At 46.0% G+C, this 21,650-nt stretch overlaps 3 long non-coding RNA genes across 5 annotated transcripts in view; 1 reads left to right on the top strand and 2 right to left on the bottom strand.

Annotated features, from left to right (window-relative positions):
• The window catches only part of LOC127529904 (uncharacterized), a 146,169-nt gene that overhangs the window by 23,373 nt on the left and 101,146 nt on the right, over nt 1-21,650 (bottom strand). The window lies entirely within an intron of this gene.
• LOC127529905 (uncharacterized) overlaps nt 1-21,650 on the top strand; it is a 140,508-nt gene that overhangs the window by 46,834 nt on the left and 72,024 nt on the right. The gene's annotated exons all lie outside the window — the stretch shown is intronic.
• LOC114661694 (uncharacterized) overlaps nt 1-21,650 on the bottom strand; it is a 44,603-nt gene that overhangs the window by 4,104 nt on the left and 18,849 nt on the right. The window lies entirely within an intron of this gene.

Here is a 21,650-nt window from a genome sequence, read left to right as displayed (position 1 = left end):
ATGGTCAAGACAGGATGGACCACAGGTCTGTTTTCATTTAAACAGGTTCTGAACTGAATGGCAGATGGTACTGCATGACCACTCTGTTTTGGTATCCTCCCCTCGAGTGACCTCTCACTGTTGATTACGAGAATTGCAGGAGGCACAGGGCTGTAGTGGCGGTTATTGCTGCCTCAGAAGTTTACATAAGTGTGTTGTAATGCAGCATTTCTCAACCTATAAGTATTTGCGACCCGAGTTTTCATAACAGTTTTAATCGCCCCCCCCCCTAATGTTTTTTGAAAGGAGCCTACTAATACCAATTTGTTCTTTTTTAATTAATGATATATCATAGATGCATATTTTATTATACCTACTTAACTTTTATCGACATTTATCTAACTCTGTATTTATTTTTCTAGTATCAGAATGTAGTTTAAGTTCATTTGTTTTGTTTTCAATAGATGTATTTTTCATATTTTCGATTCTTGTTTTCTTTTTTTCACATCTTCTCGCCCCCCTTTTTGTTACTTCGCGCCCCCCCTAGGGGGGCCCGCCCCCACAGGTTGAGAACCACTGTTGTAGTGAGAAGTCAAGCAAAATGTCCCCTTTTATTGGCTAACCAGAAAGATTACAATATGCAAATTTTCGAGGCAACTCAGGTCCCTTCTTCATCTTGCCTGCCTCAAAAGTGTGCATATTGTAATGTTTATAATTAGCTAATAAAAGGGGACATTTTGCTTGACTTCTCACTATATCAATAATGGCTAACATGGTACAACACCCTAGTACTACACACAAGTTAGTTATAAACAATCTCACATTTTCCTCTGGTCCTCTGCTTTTGTTTCATATCTTAAATCTGAACAGGTTACATATATTTCTAATCGCAATTGGACTGCAATGAGTGAGTCTACTTTTGCATTTGAGTGTGTCCTTGGTGGACTGCTGCACCCATCTATTGCCAGTTATTGAGCTGTTCGCTAGCCTGTAATGAAAACAGAACATTGAAAAGCTTCTCCTTCTTTTTTTGGCTGCTCCCGTTAGGGGTCACCACAGTGGATCATCTTGTTCCTTATCGTCCTGTCTTCTGCATCTTGCTCTGTTACACCCATCACCTACATATCTTCTCTCATAAACCTTCTCTTAGGCCTTCCTCTTTTCCTCTTCCCTGGCAGCTCTGTCCTTAGCATCCTTCTCCCAGTATCCCCAGCATCTCTCCTCTGCACATGTCCAAACCAACGCCATCTCGCCTCTCTGACTTTGTCTCCCAACCGTCCACCCTGAGCTGACCCTCTAATGTCCTCATTTCTAATCCTGTCCATTCTCGTCACACCCAATGCAAATCTTAGCATCTTTAACTCTAGAAGATTGAAAAGCAAGGAATTTTAATAAACAAATACAGTGCATTAGATATCCGTTCATTGTGGAATGGTGCTACAAAAACATTTTCTTCTCCTAATTTGGATTTGATTCATTGTTATTGTTTTAAATGTTGAGCACACAAACATTTTTAGATTAATAGTTTTTAGATTTATGTAAAATGTGTCCAATAGAATAGGGTGGGAGAAGAAGTAACAGCTACTGGTTCAATGGATAGAGCTTGAGAGTTGGGTGAATGGGTGCTAACACAAACGTGCTTCCTGGGTAGGAAGCAGATGATCATAACTGGAAGGTGTCATGATCAGGCTCTTTTAAAATTTCCTTGACCCCTAAAAATTATTTTAATCTTGGTTTAGGGGTTTTGGAGGTCGAGTAATCTTTGTGCTTGATGCATTTTTTATTGGTGATGAAAATAATTAGTGTTCTCCCTCCGTGTTATTTTGTTGTTCTTATGGACATCTCTATTTTGTGAAAATTTGTTGACCGTTGTTATGCAATTGCTAGGTAAGGTCAACTGGAAGTGTGTGGCATCTATCACTGCACTCCATGGGTGACAAGGCCTTCAGCTGTATAGCGCCCTGACTCTGGAATGACCTACCAAAAATAATTAGATCAACTGACTCCATGAATTCTTTTAAAAAACAAATCAAAACTCATCTGTTCAGTTTGGCTTTTAGCTCTACTTGACTTTATTACCCTTCTCTCAGTTTACTTCTCTGTCAAGATGCTAATGTAACCTGTGTGTGTGCGTGTGTGTGTGTGTGTGTGCGTGTGTGTGTGTGTGTGTGTGTGTGTGTGTGTGTGTGTGTGTGTGTGTGTGTGTGTGTGTGCGAGACCATCAATTATGTTGTCTGTTAGGCTTTTTTTTCTCTGAATTCACTGTCGTAATTTTCTTTATTTATCTGGTTTGTACAATGCTATATACTGTATACCCTGCCATTCTTTCTTATATTCTGTAAGTGCCTTGAGCATGGGAAAGGCGCTATATAAATAAAATGTATTATTATTATTATTATCATATCTGGGTCAAATGTAAGAAAGGTTGCATCGTACACGTTCTGGTTGCCCTTGATTGGATTTTCCCAAACCTTACATTTTTCTTGTGAAGAATACGAAATATCATTCTCTAAAGTATATTTTTGAATGTGGAGACTTTATGGGATCCTGCAATGGACTGGCGCCCGGTTTGTTTCCTGCCTTGAGCCCTATGCTAGCTGGGATTGGTTACAGCAGACCCCCAAAATTCTGTTTGGGAGAAAGCGGGTTACAAAACGACTGACTGACTGACTGACTTTAGGAGATATGTGATAATTGCCAAGATGCCTGCATTAAAAAATTTGTTGTCTAACATTGTTGTTTTTATTTTGCTATAAAGTCATTAAGTGACATTCCGGTGTTACGTGCGGCGTGAGGTTTCTAGGGGCATTTCCTCTGAAGTTGCAAGTATAGTCGTCATTCCTGTGACAGTATAAAAGATCTGCATTTTGAAGGAAGCACTGTCCAACTTTGTGGAAAGTTTAAGAAAAGCTTTGCAAATGATCTTATATAAATTCTGGTTTTGAAATCTGTGTATCTTACTGCTTTGATTTGTCATCTCCCTTTGGTTTTGGTTGCTTTCAGTTTTCAGTGCTTTGAGCAATTTATGTATGCTGGGCGTGTTTCATAAATTTCTATTTTGGAAGACTATGAAGCACAAATTAAGAAGCGAAAATGAAACTTCTTGAAGGAAAACAACAACGACTTGGGACTTTTGTCATTTTCACTCATTCACTTTTGTCTCCCTACGTCCATACATACCTCACTTTGTTTTTCTTGTTAACAATTTCACTTGTAATCCAGTGAAAGGACAGCTGTGAACAGATGGGTGGTTGGGGTGCTCAACAAAAGAACAGCGTGATGTCACAGAATTCAGAGGGAGGGAGAGTTAAGGAAACAAGAGCCTGATGCAACAAGCTGCAAGAGGAAACAGTCAAGAAAATCACAGAGCTTGGGGTTGGGCGGAAGGGAGATGTCTGAGATGTTTGACTTTTTACATTTTTGTCCTTCTTTATTCAAAGTCTTAAATATTAACAAATGTGAGACTCTCATGTCTTGGCTGGCACTTGTGGTAATATATGGAAAATATAAAGGAAAGCCTGCATAATAAGCAAAAATGGAGCATACAGCAGCTCACAGTTTTAATGAGGAAACAATCTAACAGCAATGAATGTACAGGGGGGGGGTCCCTTACTCAAAAAAAATAAAGAACGGTAAAGATTCAAATGATGACACCACTGTCACTTTTTTTTTTGCTCTATTCTCATTGATGATGAAAAAAGAAGTTCATTTTCACCCTGACATCCAACTTCTGAGGTAAACAGAATGCAGCATCAGCCATCCATCCATCCATCCATTGTCTCCCGCTTATCCGAGGTCGGGTCGCGGGGGCAGCAGCTTGAGCAGAGATGCCCAGACTTCCCTCTCCCCGGCCACTTCTTCTAGCTCTTCCGGGAGAATCCCAAGGCGTTCCCAGGCCAGTCGAGAGACATAGTCCCTCCAGCGTGTCCTGGGTCTTCCCCGGGGCCTCCTCCAGGTTGGACGTGCCCGGAACACCTCACCAGGGAGGCGTCCAGGAGGCATCCTGATCAGATGCCCGAGCCACCTCATCTGACTCCTCTCGATGCGGAGGAGCAGCGGCTCTACTCTGAGCCCCTCCCGGATGACTGAGCTTCTCACCCTATCTTTAAGGGAAAGCCCAGACACCCTGCGGAGGAAACTCATTTCAGCCGCTTGTATTCGCGATCTCGTTCTTTCGGTCACTACCCATAGCTCATGACCATAGGTGAGGGTAGGAACATAGATCGACTGGTAAATTGAGAGCTTCGCCTTGCGGCTCAGCTCCTTTTTCACCACGACAGACCGATGCAATGCCCGCATTACTGTGGACGCCGCACCGATCCGCCTGGCGATCTCACGCTCCATTCTTCCCTCACTCGTGAACAAGACCCCGAGATACTTGAACTCCTCCACTTGGGGCAGGATCTCGCTACCAACCCTGAGAGGGCACTCCACCCTTTTCCGGCTGAGGACCATGGTCTCGGATTTGGAGGTGCTGATTCTCATCCCAGCCGCTTCACACTCGGCTGCGAACCGATCCAGAGAGAGCTGAAGATCACGGCCTGATGAAGCAAACAGGACAACATCATCTGCAAAAAGCAGTGACCCAATCCTGAGCCCACCAAACCGGACCCCCTCAACACCCTGGCTGCGCCTAGAAATTCTGTCCATAAAAGTTATGAACAGAATCGGTGACAAAGGGCAGCCCTGGCGGAGTCCAACTCTCACTGGAAACGGGTTCGACTTACTGCCGGCAATGCGGACCAAGCTCTGGCACCGATCGTACAGGGACTGAACAGCCCTTATCAGGGGGGCCGGTACCCCATACTCTCGGAGCACCCCCCACAGGATTCCCCGAGGGACACGGTCGAATGCCTTTTCCAAGTCCACAAAACACATGTAGACTGGTTGGGCAAACTCCCATGCACCCTCCAGGACCCTGATAAGGGTATAGAGCTGGTCGACTGTTCCGCGACCAGGACGAAAACCACACTGTTCCTCCTGAATCCGAGGCTCGACTATCCGACGGACCCTCCTCTCCAGGACCCCTGAATAGACTTTTCCAGGGAGGCTGAGGAGTGTGATCCCTCTGTAGTTGGAACACACCCTCCGATCCCCCTTCTTAAAGAGGGGGACCACCACCCCGGTCTGCCAATCCAGAGGCACTGTCCCTGATGTCCATGCGATGTTGCAGAGGCGTGTCAGCCAAGACAGTCCTACAACATCCAGAGCCTTGAGGAACTCCGGGCGTATCTCATCCACCCCCGGGGCCCTGCCACCAAGGAGTTTTTTGACCACCTCGGTGACCTCAGTCCCAGAGATGGGGGAGCCCACCTCTGAGTCCCCAGGCTCTGCTTCCTCATTGGAAGGCATGTTAATGGGATTGAGGAGGTCTTCGAAGTATTCCCCCCACCGACCCACAACGTCCCAAGTCGAGGTCAGCAGCGCACCATCCCCACCATATACAGTGTTGACACTGCACTGCTTCCCCTTCCTGAGACGCCGGATGGTGGACCAGAATCTCCTAGAATCCGTCCGAAAGTCATTCTCCATTGCCTCCCCAAACTCCTCCCACGCCCGAGTTTTTGCCTCAGCAACCACCAAAGCCGCATTCCGCTTGGCCTGCCGGTACCTATCAGCTGCCTCCGGGGTCCCACAGGACAAAAGGGTCCTGTAGGACTCCTTCTTCAGCTTGACGGCATCCTTCACCGCCGGTGTCCACCAGCGGGTTCGGGGATTGCCGCCACGACAGGCACCGACCACCTTACGGCCACAGCTCCGGTCAGCTGCCTCAACAATAGAGGCACGGAACATGGCCCATTCGGACTCAATGTCCCCCACCCTCCCTCGGGATGTGGTCGAAGTTCTGCCGGAGGTGGGAGTTGAAGCTACTTCTGACAGGGGGCTCTGCCAGACGTTCCCAGCAGACCCTCACAACACGTTTGGGCCTACCACGCCTGACCGGCATCCTCCCCCACCATCGAAGCCAACTCACCACCAGGTGGTGATCAGTTGACAGCTCCGCCCCTCTCTTCACCCGAGTGTCCAAGACATGTGGCCGCAAGTCCGACGACACGACCACAAAGTCGATCATCGAACTGAGGCCTAGGGTGTCCTGGTGCCAAGTGCACATATGAACACCCCTATGCTTGAACATGGTGTTCGTTATGGACAATCCGTGACGAGCACAGAAGTCCAATAACAAAACACCGCTCGGGTTCAGATCAGGGGGGGCCATTCCTCCCAATCACGCCCTTCCAGGTCTCACTGTCATTGCCCACGTGAGCATTGAAGTCTCCCAGCAGAACGAGGGAGTCCCCAGAAGGTATGCCCTCTAGCACCCCCTCCAGGGACTCCAAAAAGGGTGGGTACTCCGAACTGCTGTTTGGTACATACGCACAAACAACAGTTAGGACCCGTCCCCCCACCCGAAGGCGAAGGGAGGCTACCCTCTCGTCCACCGGGGTAAACCCCAATGTACAGGCTCCAAGTTGGGGGGCAATAAGTATACCCACACCTGCTCGGCACCTCTCACCGGGGGGCAACTCCAGAGTGGTAGAGAGTCCAGCCCCTCTCAAGGAGATTGGTTCCAGAGTCCAAGCTGTGCGTCGAGGTGAGTCCGACTATATCTAGCCGGAACCTCTCAACTTCGCGCACTAGCTCAGGCTCCTTCCCCTTCAGAGAGGTGACATTCCACGTCCCAAGAGCCAGTTTCTGTAGCCGAGGATCGGACCGCCAAGGTCCCCGCCTTCGGCCATCACCCAACTCACACTGCACCCGACCTCCTTGGCCCCTCCCATAGGTGGTGAGCCCCATGGGAAGGGGGACCCACGTTGCCTCTTCGGGCTGTGCCCGGCCGAGCCCCATGGGTGCAGGCCCGGCCACCAGGCGCTCGCCATCGAGCTCCACCTCCAGGCCTGGCTCCAGAGTGGGGCCCCGGTGACCCGCGTCCGGGCAAGGGAAAACGCCGTCCAAAATTGTTTTTCTTCATAGGAGGTTTGTTTAACCGCTCTTTGTCTCATCCCTCACCTAGGACCAGTTTGCCTTGGGTGGCCCTACCAGGGGCATAAAGCCCCGGACAACAGAGCTCCTAGGATCATTGGGACACGCAAACCCCTCCACCACGATAAGGTGACGGTTAAAGGAGGGGTGCAGCATCAGCCCTGCAGGCAATTCCTTCGACCTCCTAGCTTGGTTTTTGCTCACCTGGGGGTCCTTCACCAGACAGCTGTATGTCTTTATTAATCAGTCCAATCAACTGCACTGACCACCGGCGGACAGCAGACGTCACAGAATGGGATACACCAGAGCCAAAGCAGGATGAAAACTTGTGTCGATGTGAGATCTCATTTTGTTTATTTAAATATGCAACAATTTCTTAAATCCCGTGGCCACTTTGTCATCCTGGGGTACTGCATGTTGCTTGATGAGGGGAAAAATGAATGTAATGTAAACGTTTTCAGTATACGGCTGCAGCATAGCAAAATATAAAATAGGTGAAGGGGTCCGAAGACTTTCTGAATCCACCGTGTACATGCAGAGTGAAAAACTTCTGTTCAGAAATGAACGACTTTCATCAGCACCTGTCTAACATGAAGGTGAATTGAACATAAACTGTTTTGTCCAGATAACGTGAATCATGTCTTAACATTAAGTGGAATACAAATTACTACTCATGTGTGTAAAACTTTGTAATGTTTATGAAACTCAATACTCAACATCAAGTCATTTTTGCAATGGGTACAAAATTCTGTGCCAGTTATTTTGAACGGTTTGACTGTTAGACTTTATTCATTCGGATTGTCATCATCTTGATTATACATTTATGTTTTTCCAACTCTTCCTTGGCTCATGAAATGTATTTGAACCTGGTATGTGTGGTTTCTGAGGCCAAGGAATCTAATAGTTATATATTTAAATTGTGTGTTCTTATAATATATTTTATTATATATATAGTCATCAGTCAGTCATTATCCAACCCGCTATACCCTAACTACAGGGTCACAGGGGTCTGCTGGAAACAATCCCAGCCAACACAGGGCACAAGGCAGGAACAAACCCCGGGCAGGGTGCCAACCCACCACAGGACACACACACACACACCAAGTACACACGAGGGACAATTTAGGATCGCCAATACACCTAACCTGCATGTCTTTGGACTGTCGGAGGAAACCCACGCAGACACAGGGAGAACATACAAACTCCACGCAGGGAGGACCCGGGAAGCGAAAACCCAGGTCTCCTTACTGAGCCACCATGCTGCCCTATATATATTTATTTTATATTTATTATAATTCATTTCTCCCACAGTGCCACCCTGTATATCTTATAGATGCCACAGTGTTGGAGATGCTGGAAATCTTTTGTTACAATTCTCAGAGCAGCTGTTTATTGAAATGAATATGCTATATAACATCTACAGTAGCAGTAAGGAGACACATCTGGGTTCGCTTCCCGGGTCCTCCCTGTGTGGAGTTTGCATGTTCTCCCCATGTCTGCGTGGGTTTTCTCCCACAGTCCAAATACATGCAGGTTAGGTGGATTGGCAATTCTAAATTGGCCCTAGTGTGTGCTTGGTGGGTGTGTGTGTGTGTGTGTGTCCTGTGGTGGGTTGGCACCCTGCCCGGGATTGGTTCCTGCCTTGTGCCCTGTGTTGGTTGGGATTGGCTCCAGCAGACCCCCGTGACCCTGTGTTCGGATTCAGCGGGTTGGACAATGGATGGATGGATGGTGGCACATTGGTAGTGCTGCTGCTTTGCAGTAAGGAGATTGTGGGTTCGCTTCCCAGTTCCTCCCTGTGTGGATAGCGCTTTGTGTACTGAGAAAAGCGCTATATAAATGTAATGAATTATTATTTATTATTATGGACATCTACAGTAACCTTCCAAGTTCATTTTTACATACAAATGCTCTATTAATGTCTGCATAAACTCAAAATGGCAGTGCATTACACATTTTACTGCGTTGTGTAGCTCCTTGTACACCCATTGCCTCACAAAGCACCATTTCACTCCGTAAAGGGATTCCATTTGCATTAAATTGGTTCCTTAGGCATTAAAAATGTTCCTAATATGTGGACAAAATAGAAGCCATGACAGTAGACTCTTAACAAATCCTGTTTTTTACTGGGTTGTGCGGCTCCACTGTTTGACAAAGCGCCGTTCTATTCTTGAACCTTCATGTGGTTGGGTCTTTTAGGAAACAAAAATGGTTCCCCTACAGCATCGCTCTAAAGAACCCCTCTGGCACCTTAATTTTTAACATTGCAGTCCACCTAGTAGGATTCTAACTAGGAGTTCAAGAAAACCTGAACTTATGAACTTAGCTTGTGGTACTGTATGCAGTGTGAGTTCTTCTAAAGTCATAAAGTCATTGATATTTGACAAAATTAATTATCAGCTATTAATGTTTGTTAATGTAATGCTAAGGATCTGAATAAATTGAGGTTCTGTCTGGAATGTGAATGGCTCTACAGTATTAGGAACCATAAATGGTTCCTCTATGGCATCGCTCATTTTTAAGAGTGCATTGTGCTCTATTTATTTATTTATTTATTTATTAACGTGCCCATCACCTTTGCATCCTGAGCAGGGTCAAACAGAAGCTTGAGCCTATCCTGGCAAGTGCCAGGCACAAGGCAGGAACAATCCCGGGACAGGGTGCCACAGGGTGAACACACACACACACACACACACACTCATCAGGGGCCAATTCAGCATCTCCACTCCGGCTTACCTACATGTTTTTGGACTGTGAGAGGAAATCAAAGCACCAGGAGGAAAACGATGAGCACATGAGTTTGTTGCAAGGCAGCAGCGCTATGTCGCATTGATTTATTTATTTGAGTTATGTATTAACTTAGCCAGAAAGGAAATGCCTCAGTCACCTCTACGCATACTTTAATAATTTCATTAATATATGAATACATCTTTACTCCTCATCTTATTATTTTTTTTCTTTCATTCGGATTAATGGGGAGGGTTACGTCAGGAAGGGCATCCGGTGTAAAATTTTGCCAAATCAATATGCGGACAAGATGATCCGCTGTGGCAACCAGTAACTGAAGTAGCCGAAAGAAGAGGACGAAGAAGATAATTCTATCAATCGGCACATATATTTAAATGCACATCGGCGGGCCTGCGCGTGTCTTTTACCTTCAGTTCTACTGGCGTCCCTTCCCTTCCGTGGCTTCCTGCCTGCTTGTCGCCTGGTGCCCCCTGGATGGCTTCGCACGGATGAAGAGGGTCCTGAGAATCCGATGTTAAAGACTTGCAGAAGTAGTTTCGCCAGCTTGAAAACAGCTGCTGATGTTACAGTAAATTGAAGGGTTACAGCTGACTGCAACGGACCACTTTGTGCGTTTAACCTAAAACAAGACGAGTTGACACAAACGTTAAAAAATAAACACACAGATAAAGAGATACTTATACCCGCAGTCCGGCAACAACAATGGTCTGTTCTGCTGTGCTGTGATGCAATTCTCGAGCAAAAAATTTGAGAAGGGCTTTCGGATTTGTAAACATGGCGTTGAGAACAAATAATAAAAACTACGTCACCGTCTCTGACTTTCACATTCCTCTGCCCAAATGAGCCCCCTTTAAACGGGGTCCCGCATGGTCGATCTGCTGTCTTTGCCCTCTTTCTTCTTCACCGTTTGAGAAAGAAGCAATGCAAAGAGGCCGCACCGTTATGACGGCTTTTCACAACGACAACGATGACAGGTGACTTCCATGTTATTATTGTTGTTTAGCAATCTGGTTAAAAAAAAATCTCGCGGTGAGTCACAAACTGCTGCAGACTGAAACGCTGGGGTTTCTGCAGGCAAATGAAGTTAAAAGAGGCGCATAACCGCTAAGCATAAGTTACCTTTATGGGGAGAAGCCACCAGATGTCAGAGCGACAGGACTGCTGCGTCACCAGTGCCTCCAGAGAGCTAAGGTCCTTAGAGAAGAACTGGGTGGCGCAGCCAATGGCTGCTCGTTTCATATTAATATTTATAGATTCATACACTAGGCACTACAGAGCCCCGTATGTATCAGGAAAAAAATCTTTCCGGACGAATTATCTTTATTGTCTCTGCCTGACACCTACCGGGCTCCGTATAATACAACACAACACATCTGCAATGAGATGGCACTGGCGCCCTGGCCAGGGGTTGCTATTCCTACTTGCGCCCGGTTCTTGCTGGGTTAACGTGCAGCATCCCCGCGAGCCTGCGCTGGATACGTGGGTTAAGAAAACGGGAGGCCCGCGGTGGTTCGTGTCGCTGCCTCACAGCTCAGCGCCCAAGTTCATGTTTAGCTCTGATCACTTTCTTACTGTAACGTTAAATAGACTTCATGTGTACGCATTTAGGCGTTTTATTTGGTGCTGGTACAGCTGTTTAAAGATGCGCATATTAAGATACGCTTGACCTCAGGTTTTTTTTTCCCCAAAGTTTTGTCTCCAGATAAAGTTTTGGTGATGCTGATAAACCGCTTCAAGCTGAACACCGAACAATTCATAATTCATATACTCAGAAATCTAGTTTCAAATTTACTGTGTCACAATTTCGTGGTTCATATCTTCACAATGTAGTTTCAGATTGAGTGTATCACATAGGAATTTCGAGAAACGTGAAATTAACTTTTTATTACATTTAGCGTGTTGAAGATAAGGGGGAGCGGAATTGTGTGGTTACCAACCTTTGAATTGAACAAAGCACATAGAAAGAAGGATCATTTCATAATGCAGTTCAATGGAGCTGAAAATGTTATGCTGCTGATTTCTGTTTGTCCTCAGCATCAATTGTTTCAGTGTCCAGGAACAGTCTGGCAGCATTCTTGGATTCCACTTGGCCTGATGCCACTTTTCTATCCTTGTAATGCCAGTTTGTCACCAACAGTAAGGGAAGAAGTCCAAGTGAGAAGGAGGTCTGGAGATGTAACATCCTTCATGGCCTTCCTTTTCTTTCAACCACACAAGCAGATTGTTAGACCGCTTATGTGTCTTACTTGCATGGACCAACTAAAAAGCCTTCCTTCATCCTGGCACCAACTATTTGTGCAGACACTGATCCCCAATTTCAAAATCTTTCCTTTTCCTTGTTCATCACTTACACAAAATTTTTCATCAGTTGAAGGTTCAGAAGAAGCAAAAATATGTCTGTTGGGTTGACAAGTGGTTTACGTGCCTCACGTTTCTGCATACTGCATTGGCACTGATGTGCAGTGTGCAAAAGCAAATTAAATCCATCCATCCATCCATTATCCAACCCGCTATATCCTAACTACAGGGTCACGGGGGTCTGCTGGAGCAAATCCCAGCCAACACAGGGCACAAGGCAGGAAACAAACCCCGGGCAGGGTGCCAGCCCACCGCTGGGTACACCCACCAAGCACACACTAGGGACACCTAGTGCACATGCACCTAACCTGCATGTCTTTGGACTGTGGGAGGAAACCGGAAATAAACACCACAAAAATAAATCTGAATACACAAAAGCAAATGGGAAAATAGCAAACATATCAAAAACAAATCCCCTGCTTGTGGTCGATGTGTCAGATTTTTTTCTGGATGCAAACCCATTTACAGGTGAACCGTCAGTCGGCTCTGCCATTGCTCTGCTGAAAGTGAACCAAACATTACGTTCTCTGTCAAAGTACGTACAAAAAATACTTAAATAAAAGATAAGAGATGTTCTTTCATCTTTTGGTATTCTTGTCCCTGTTATAATATGTTTGTTATAATATTAAGTTTTATGTCACTGTTATGGACTCATTCATACAGGCAGACCAAGTAAGGTACACAGGGGCTCAGCATTTAGAATTGCCGAGCCAAGCACAGGACTAGACAGCCAAGACAACTGGAGAATTGAATAGTCAGCCTAAAGACAGACTAGTATATTTCCGTCCTCTGTCAGCACAAAATCCTCTTTCCTTGTTGGGAGAATGAGAACTGCATGTAGGCATTGTGCTATTCCTGTATTTTTGAAGGTGGGGTTTGAGTCCTTTCCTGTCCTTGTTTGGAGACCAGAAAGAGAGCCTGCACATGGAGCAACCAGAATATAAGGATGGACCTACGGCCAATACACTTTGAAGCTAACGGGCGGAAGATTATGTCCTCCGTCCGGAAAATCCTTTCAGCGTGGCAATGAAAGATGGCAGACTGCATAGAGCAAGACTCCCACATTCTTGATAGAGTCTGTCATAAGCTTCCCGTCTGTAATACCGCGTAAGCCGATATTAAACAGAGCTAAGTTATTCTTTTACTTCTCATGTAATCTTGTGACCACCATATTGTATGCTGGGGGGGGATAACACCTTTTTAATTTATAATTATTTAAATTCAGGTTAAAACGCCGCAATTGAAAAGAACACATTTCCAGAGAGCTAATGCCACTTAAGGAAACAGTCCCCACGAAATGCTGCATCTAAACCGTGAGGCACTTGCAGCTCTTCCTCTTTCTCTTTTTGCCACAAACTGCAATTATTTGTTTGCCTGCTGCGCCCTTCTGCATTTCATGTGTCTGATCTGCACTTGTGCTTTCAGTTTGTTGTTGTGTTTTGTTTTTGTATTTATTTTGTTTTCTCTGATTTTTGTGTGTATTTAGCTTTTGTGTGTGTTTAAGGTCCGTGTACTTTTTTGGTATTTGAAATTTTGTTTCAGGAGCAAAAACGAAAAAACGAAAATGAAAGGAATTTTCAGATTTCGATTTTTGATTAAAGAATTAAATGAGGGAAAACAAGGTATTTTTTAATTCTATGGTAACAAATAGCAGTCATAAATTTAAAATTACATATACTTTTCTGGATTTATTTTTGATTCAAATAATGAAAGTGCGCCCCACATGCTGCACGGTGGCGCAGTGAGTGGCGCTGCTGCCTCACAGTTAGGAGACCCGTCTGAGTTCGCTTCCCGGGTCCTTCCTGCATGGAGTTTGCATGTTCTCCCTGTGTCTGTGTGGATTTTCTCCGTGGGCGATTGTAAATTGTCCCAAGTGTGTGTGTCCTGCGGTGGGCTGGCGCCCTGCCCGGGGTTTGTTTCCTACCTTGTGCCCTGTGTTGGCTGGGATTGGCTCCAGCAGACCCCCCTAGTGACCCTGTAGTTAGGATATAGCGGGTTGGATAATGAAAGTGTTATAGCTCAAAAACAACAAAACAGACGCATTTTCGTTGTCTGAAACCAGAAGTACTTCTTCATCTGCGCGATTTTTGACGACACGTGCGAACAGTCCTCCTCACAACACATCGATTGGCGGCCTTGAAGTTTGTCACCTCTACTGTATCTCCAAATGTGTGTCAGAGAGCCGACAGCCCGAGATTTGCTCAGTACAAAACGTTCTAACCTTTCTCGCAGAAAACCCTCTCGCTTCTCCATGTTCATATGACAAACGCTCAGATATAATTTTCGATGACGGGCCTGGTTTTGCCGTCTCTAAAATCACGTCTGAGTACTGTTCCAGCGTCAAGATGATGGTCCAGTCTACACACCAGTGACCAGCGTTTGCTGCAAGTGGCACATTACCTGACCATGTTGTTGACCTACAAAAACATCCGGTTCAGGCAAAATAAATAAAGGGCGTTTTCTCGTTCTCGTTTCTTGCATTTTCTGATGTGAGAAAGAACAAAAGGAAAAAAGTAATTGTTTTGCGTTGTGAAGGACATCCGGGTCCCATGCCCGGCAGGGACGCCCCTGCTGCATTTGTTCCGGGGGAGCCACCATGGGCAGCTCAATACCTCCCCCGGGATGCTTGGTGGCAGCCTCCCTGGTGGACGATGATTCCCCAGCCTGGCGCAGGGCTCCATGGGAGATGGAGTCCTCCACAGCCTGGTTGGGGGCTCGGATGGCTGCTAGGGGGAGCTGCATGACGTCTGCAGTCCAGCTGGTCAACTCGTCAGCCCCACCCGGAAGTTCAATTAGGACCAGGTAATCAAGCACCTGGAATGCTTCCGGGTGGGGTATAAAAAAGGCCAGCCACCACCACTCGAGAGAGCCAGAGTCGGGAGGAGGAGGACTAAGCCGGAGGAGGAGGAGGAGGAGGAGGAGGAGGAGGAGTGGTGGTGGTGGTGGTGGTGGTGGTGGTGGTGGTGGTGGTGCTGCTGAGGTGGAGAGAAGAAGTGTGGTTTGTTGTGCTATATTGAAGTGCTTTTGGGACTGTGTTGGGCCTGTGGGACATGGGGAAGACGTGCCCCACAGCTGAAGAAGAATAAAAACTGCTCTATTTAAGTACGTGCCTCTGTCTCAGTCTGTGCCGGGTCGGGCGCTATATAGCGCCTTTTACAGCGTTTTTCATTTTTCCCTTTTTAAGTTGAAAATCAAATAAGTGTGTCTTTTTGTTTTTTAAATGATATTCTCTGAAACAAAATTTCAAATACCAAAAAGTACACAGACCGTTTTTCTGTTTTCTGATTTGTTTTTGCATTTTTAATTTGTTCTTGTGTTTTAATGTTTATTTTCAGGTCCATGTTACTTTTACTCACAATCTCCTCAAAAAAAGGTACTTCAGTGCATTGGACTGCTGCCAAAGGTTTGGAGAATAACTTTCAGTGTTTTTAGATCTTCTTGTCAGATGTTTCTATGGTGTACTGAAGTAGAATTACAAGCAGTTCAGAAGTTTCAAAGCCTTTGAGTGACAATGACATGACGTTTATGCACAGAGTCCATATCTGAAGTCTTGGCTCTTCTGTCTTTTTAAAGACCTCGACCTGGCAGGCTGTCCATCAACTTCTGGGCCAAATCCTGACTGATGGTAGCCCATTCTTGCATAATCAGAATTGGTGGGTTTTTGTTTTTCCACCCACAATCTTGACCACAAGTTCTCAATGGGATTAAAGGTCTGGGGATATTCCTGGCCTTGGACCCCTAATTTCAATATTTTGTTCCCCGAGCCACTCAGTTCTCACTTTTGCCTTATGGTCCGGTGCTCCATCATGTTGGTCACCAAGCTGTTCTTGGATGGTTGGGAGAAGTTGCTCTCGGTGGGTGTTTTGGTCCCATTCTTTATTCAGGGTTGTGCTCTTAGGCCAAATTGTGAGTGAGAAGCAACTCCACGTGACATGAATGGTCTCAGGATGCGTTACTGTTGGCATGACACAGGACCGATGGTAGCGCCGCTCATCTTTTCTTTTTTCAGGATGACCCAATCAACTAGAAAGGGAATTCATCTGACAAAATGACTTTTCCCCCAGCAGTCCTCAGCAATGCGTCAGACACCAGATAAAAGTCCAAATAATTATTTTTTATAATAACAAATGTGCGCAAAGCACCCTCCACTCCACAATACTCAATAATAATCCAATAAATCAATACATCAATCAATCCTCCACTCCCAGCAGCTCAGTCACCCTTCCTCCCAACTCAGCTCGCTGGTGGGATCTCCCAGAGTCCTTTTATATATCTTAACCCGGAAGTGCTTCTGATTCCCCAGCACTTCCGGGTCAGGTGAAACTCCTCTTTTTCTTCAGCCCGGAAGTACGTCATTTCCTCTGTCCCTGTGACTAGGACGTACTTCCGGGTTATAGTGCAAATATAAATCCTTATGCCTCCCTGCAGCGTCCTCTGGTGGCCCCCATGGTATCCGGCAGGGCTGCGAAGGAAAACTCCAAGGTCCATGATGCCCTGCTGGAATTCGGGGCCCCTCCCTGTTGCAGGGAGGGCTCCATCTGGCGGCTTGGGGGTATTGGCTGGGATCAGCTGCCGGCCATATTCCACAAATCCAATCCCAGAATATCAGGCTGTCCCTGATGTTTTTCTTGGCTTCTTTGCTGCCCTTCTTGACACCCACCAGGCCATCCTCTAAAGCTCTGCCCTGGTGGTACCCACAGCTGAATCACCTTCAGGAGACAGTCCTGGCACTTTCTGAGCTTTCTTCGGCACCCTGAAGCCTTCTTCACAACAGCAGTGGAAATGTTTTTTTTGGAATGAAGTTCATTTTCATGACAAAGAGGGACTTTGCAATTAATTCTGGAGTCGATGCAGATTGCCACCATAAAAACTGAGGCAGCAAACTTTATGAAAATGAATATTTGTGTCATTCTCAAAACGTTTGGCCATAACTGTATATAAATGATCTGATAAGAATAAAATCGATAAGCTGGTTAAGTCTGCAGATGATACAAAATTAGGTGGAAGGGTATTAGAATCAGGCATGTTGTTACAGAGGGACATGGACAGCATGCAGGCTTGGGCACATCTGGGGCAGATGGATTTTAATGTAAGTGAATGTAAACAGTTACACGTAGGAAGTGCAACAAGGTGTTATATAAGCACCCGACACGACACAGATTGGACACGGGAGGCACGTATGAAAATAAAACAAACTTTTATTTTCTTCAGCTAGGGGGCACGTTTTCTCCGTGATCCCACAGTCCCAAGTACAAACTGAAACGACAAACACAACACTCCTCTCTTCTGGCACCACCACTCCTCCCAGGCAACTTCGTCCTCCTCCACCCGACTCTGGCCACTGAGTGGTGGTTGCTGGCCCCTTTTATTGGGCACCCGGTGTTTGATTGCCCATTTCCAGCTGCACTTCCCAGTGTGGCGAAACTAATGCCCAGAAGAGTCCAGCAGCTCCTGCTGCAGCACCCCCTGGCGTGGACCACCCTTGGACATGTAGGAAGCAACTGTATATTGAAGACTCGGAGTAAAGCTGAATACACAAAGTACTCTGAATAGTCTATTTTTATTTTTGCTAAAGACATACAAGAAAGCAAAGATAAAGTTTTCACAACATGGAGCCAACCAAAATCCTACGGACCCTTGAAGTGGGTGCCACATGTGATAGATAGATAGATAGATAGATAGATAGATAGATAGATAGATAGATAGATAGATAGATAGATAGATAGATAGATAGATAGATAGATAGATAGATAGATAGATAGATAGATACTTTATTAATCCCAATTCCCATACTCCAGCAGCAGCATACTGATAATAACAATATTAAATTAAAGAGTGATAACAATGCAGGTAAAAACAGACAATAACTTTCTATAATATTAATGTTTACCCCCCCAGGTGGAACTGAAGAGTCACATAGTGTGATGGAGGAACGATCTCCTCAGTCTGTCAGTGGAGCAGGACGGTGACAGCAGTCTGTCGCTGAAGCTGCTCTTCTGTCTGGAGATGATCCTGTTCAGTGGATGCGGTGGATTCTCCATGATTGACAGAAGACTGCTCAGCACCCGTCGCTCTGCCACAGATGTCAGACTGTCCAGCTCCATGCCTACAATAGAGCCTGCCTTCCTCACCAGTTTGTCCAGGCGTGAGGCGTCTTTCGTCTTAATGCTGCCTCCCCAGCACACCACTGCGTAGAAGAGAGCGCTCGCCACAACTGTCTGATAGAACATCTGCAGCATCTTATTGCAGATGTTGAAGGATGCCAGCCTTCTATTGAAGTATAACCGGCTCTGTCCTTTCTTACACAGAGCATCAGTATTGTCAGTCCAGTCTAATTTATCATCCAGCTGCACTCCCAGGTATTTATAGGTCTGCACCATCTGCACACAGTCACCTCTGATGATCACGGGGTCCATGAGGGGTCTGGTCCTCCTAAAATCCACCACCAGCTCCTTGGTTTTGCTGGTGTTCAGGTGTAGGTGGTTTGAGTCGCACCATTTAACGAAGTCCTTGATTAGGTCCCTATACTCCTCCTCCTGCCCACTCATGATGCAGCCCACGATAGCAGTGTCATCAGCAAACTTTTGCACGTGGCAGGACTCCGAGTTGTATTGGAAGTCCGATGTATATAGGCTGAACAGGACCGGAGAAAGTACAGTCGCCTGTGGCGCTCCCGTGTTGCTGACTACAATGTCAGACCTGCAGTTCCTGAGACACACATACTGAGGTCTGTCTGTAAGATAGTCCACGATCCATGCCACCAGGTATGAATCTACTCCCATCTCTGTCAGCTTGTCCCTAAGGAGGAGAAGTTGGATTGTGTTGAAGGTGCTAGAGAAGTCTAGAAACATAATTCTTACAGCACCACTGCCTCTGTCTAAGTGGGAGAGGGATCGGTGTAGCATGTAGATGATGGCATCCTCCGCTCCCACCTTCTCCTGATATGCGAACTGCAGAGGGTCGATGTCGTGGCGGACCTGTGGCCTCAGGTGTTGAAGCAGCAGCCGCTCCATGGTCTTCATCACATATGACGTCAGAGCGACAGGCCGGAAGTCGTTCAGCTCACTAGGACGTGATACCTTTGGAACTGGGGTGATGGAAGATGTTTTCCAAAGCCTCGGGACTCTCCCCTGTTCCAGGCTCAGGTTGAAGATGCGCTGTAGAGGACTCCCCAGCTCCAACACACAGACCTTCAGCAATCGTGGTGATACTCCATTTGGACTCGCTGGTTTGCTGGCACAAAGTCTCCTCAGCTCTCTGCTTACCTGCGTTGCTATAATTGTGTGCTATTGTCCCGTTGTCAGTTTGCAGCTCCTTAGGGTGCACTTTAAGAAATGGGTTACTGATAATACACCTTTATGGGGTGAGGTCTCAATACGGACAGGACGATTGGTGCTGAAGACTTTTAACTGGAAAAGAAGGGGGAGAGAGAAAGAGACATCATGCGGTCGGGCAAGGAGAAGCAACAAGGTAGCACCAAGAATCCACCTGCTGGAAGAAGTTTTTTTCTCACTCGGCGATACAAGGGAGATGTGTCTGTGAAGACGGTTTCTCCGGGGCAATCAGCTTTTTGGGTTCTGTAGGACAAAACCTTTTTCTTATCAGCTTGGCAGCCAGTGAACTCCGTGAGGCTTCCACTTTACATCTTTCTCAGGAACTGTAAGGACAGAAAACCGATTTGGGGGATCCGGTTTGTCTGAGGTGAGAACATCTCGCCCCCTAATCTGTGGAAGGTTGTTTTTTTGATTTTTGTTAGGTACTTGTTTTATTTTTCTGTTTATATATAAATCTATATGTATAAATTTTTTCTCTTCTTCATCATAGTAATGCTTATTGTCTGATGCTGATCTGCGGCATGTGGTGTGGGATCAAATACAAGGATGAGCGTTGGTCACGTTACCCTGAAAGATTTTTAATAGCAAACTGCTTTTCCTGAGTGGTTTTCTGACCGTGCAGCAACCCGGGGTTTAGTTGTTCTCCCAGGGCGGCGGTACACCCTTAAGTTATTTTCTCCGTTGCTGACTTTGTCCACTTCCCCAGAGTGCTTGTTGTCATGTTGTCCCCCGTTTGTCCTCCACTCAAAGCTGGAAATTACCTCTTCCATTCCTCATGCTGAGCTTATGATCCAGTGGGATCCATTAACGTGTCCAGGATGACCACAGCAGAGGCTGAGGGTGGATATGCGAGTGGTGCAGAGTTCAGAATTCAGCCAGTGAAGGACAGGAGGTACTGAATCCTTAGTCGGTGTCCTTGTATGAGGTAGCTGTCCGGTCACACAGGAGACGGTCTGCACCTGGATGTGACAACCAGAATTTAAAAGCTTGTCTTGGTGTTTGTAGTTCAGCTTCTGTGATGGACACGTCTGTCCTACAGAGCACTCTAGTCCAGTACTTTAAAGCTTAATGCTAGGCTTGTGTTTTGTGGTGGATTGTAAAAAGAAAAATGAGTGGACCTCTGAGGGCTAAGGACTGCAACCAAGTGGAAGAGGAGGGCGAGAGTCAGGAAGGACTTCTGCTGGATGACTAGGCAGGCCAGACCGGCTGCCTCCGGAAGGTGACCCAGAGCCCATCCATGCTATTTGTTCTTTGGAGTTGTACTTATAGTTTTTGATTCATGGTTCCTGATGCAGGACAGAGTTTCATTTGGGGGGCTTAGTCAGACTGCACCAACACTGGTCTTAAAAAGACAAAACAGTAAAAAAAGTGTCCACTCAGTGGAAACTTTCTGTGTTCTTTCATGGCATTGGAAGACAATCCCAAAAGCAACTAGAAGCCCTAATTTCATCCTGGATTATGGATTGAAGTGTTAAAGGTGAGATAGCTGACAGCATACCGACTTAAAAATTCAAAGCATTTGTGTGCCACTCAAGCTGTGCTGGTGGGACAGTCAGGTTAACTCAGACACCTCTTAACGTATGGGCACAGTGGGCACTGGCCGGGGGCCCCAGGAGCACAGGGGCCCACAATGTTTCTGCTGCTTATTTAGGTTTCTGCTTTGCTATTAAAACATGGACCCCAGTGCACTTCTCTGTCTGGGGGGCTATGATGTTGTTAAGACAGCTCTGTGTTAACTGACCTGTAAAAGAACTTTTCTTCCAGTTTGTTTGAATCTCATAAGCCAGTATTTCCAAACTACACCAATTCAAGTTGATTTATTTTCAGAACATGAAAGAACAGGTAGGATAGCAAACTATGGACAAATTAAGGCTTAGCCTAACACAGATACATCTGTGAATGCCTTTATCGTTTTCATCAACCTGTTCTTTTCACATTAGGATTTCTTTATCACTCTTACTGAAACACACAATCAGCGCCTGCTCCCAACCTGGATACTGAAATACCAAAAAACCTGAAAGTCTTATCTGTTAGGCATGCACAGGTTATTAAATACACACGTAGCACCTGAGGTTAATCAAAGTCTTGGAGGAATGAGGAAAGAAAAATAATAAACTTGTTGTTCTGCCTGGAGGATAATACTAATCTGCTAATCTGTGTGAATGCTGAGTGTCCGTTTCTTGTGAGCGACTGGCACACCTTTGCCTCTTTGCTTCGTGATCACACTGTAATGTGTCATCTCTCGCAGCA

The sequence above is a fragment of the Erpetoichthys calabaricus genome, chromosome 12 (assembly GCF_900747795.2).
Source record: "Erpetoichthys calabaricus chromosome 12, fErpCal1.3, whole genome shotgun sequence".
In the NCBI taxonomy this organism is placed as follows: Eukaryota; Metazoa; Chordata; class Cladistia; order Polypteriformes; family Polypteridae; genus Erpetoichthys; species Erpetoichthys calabaricus.
This window is presented reverse-complemented; position numbering and strand designations above follow the sequence as displayed.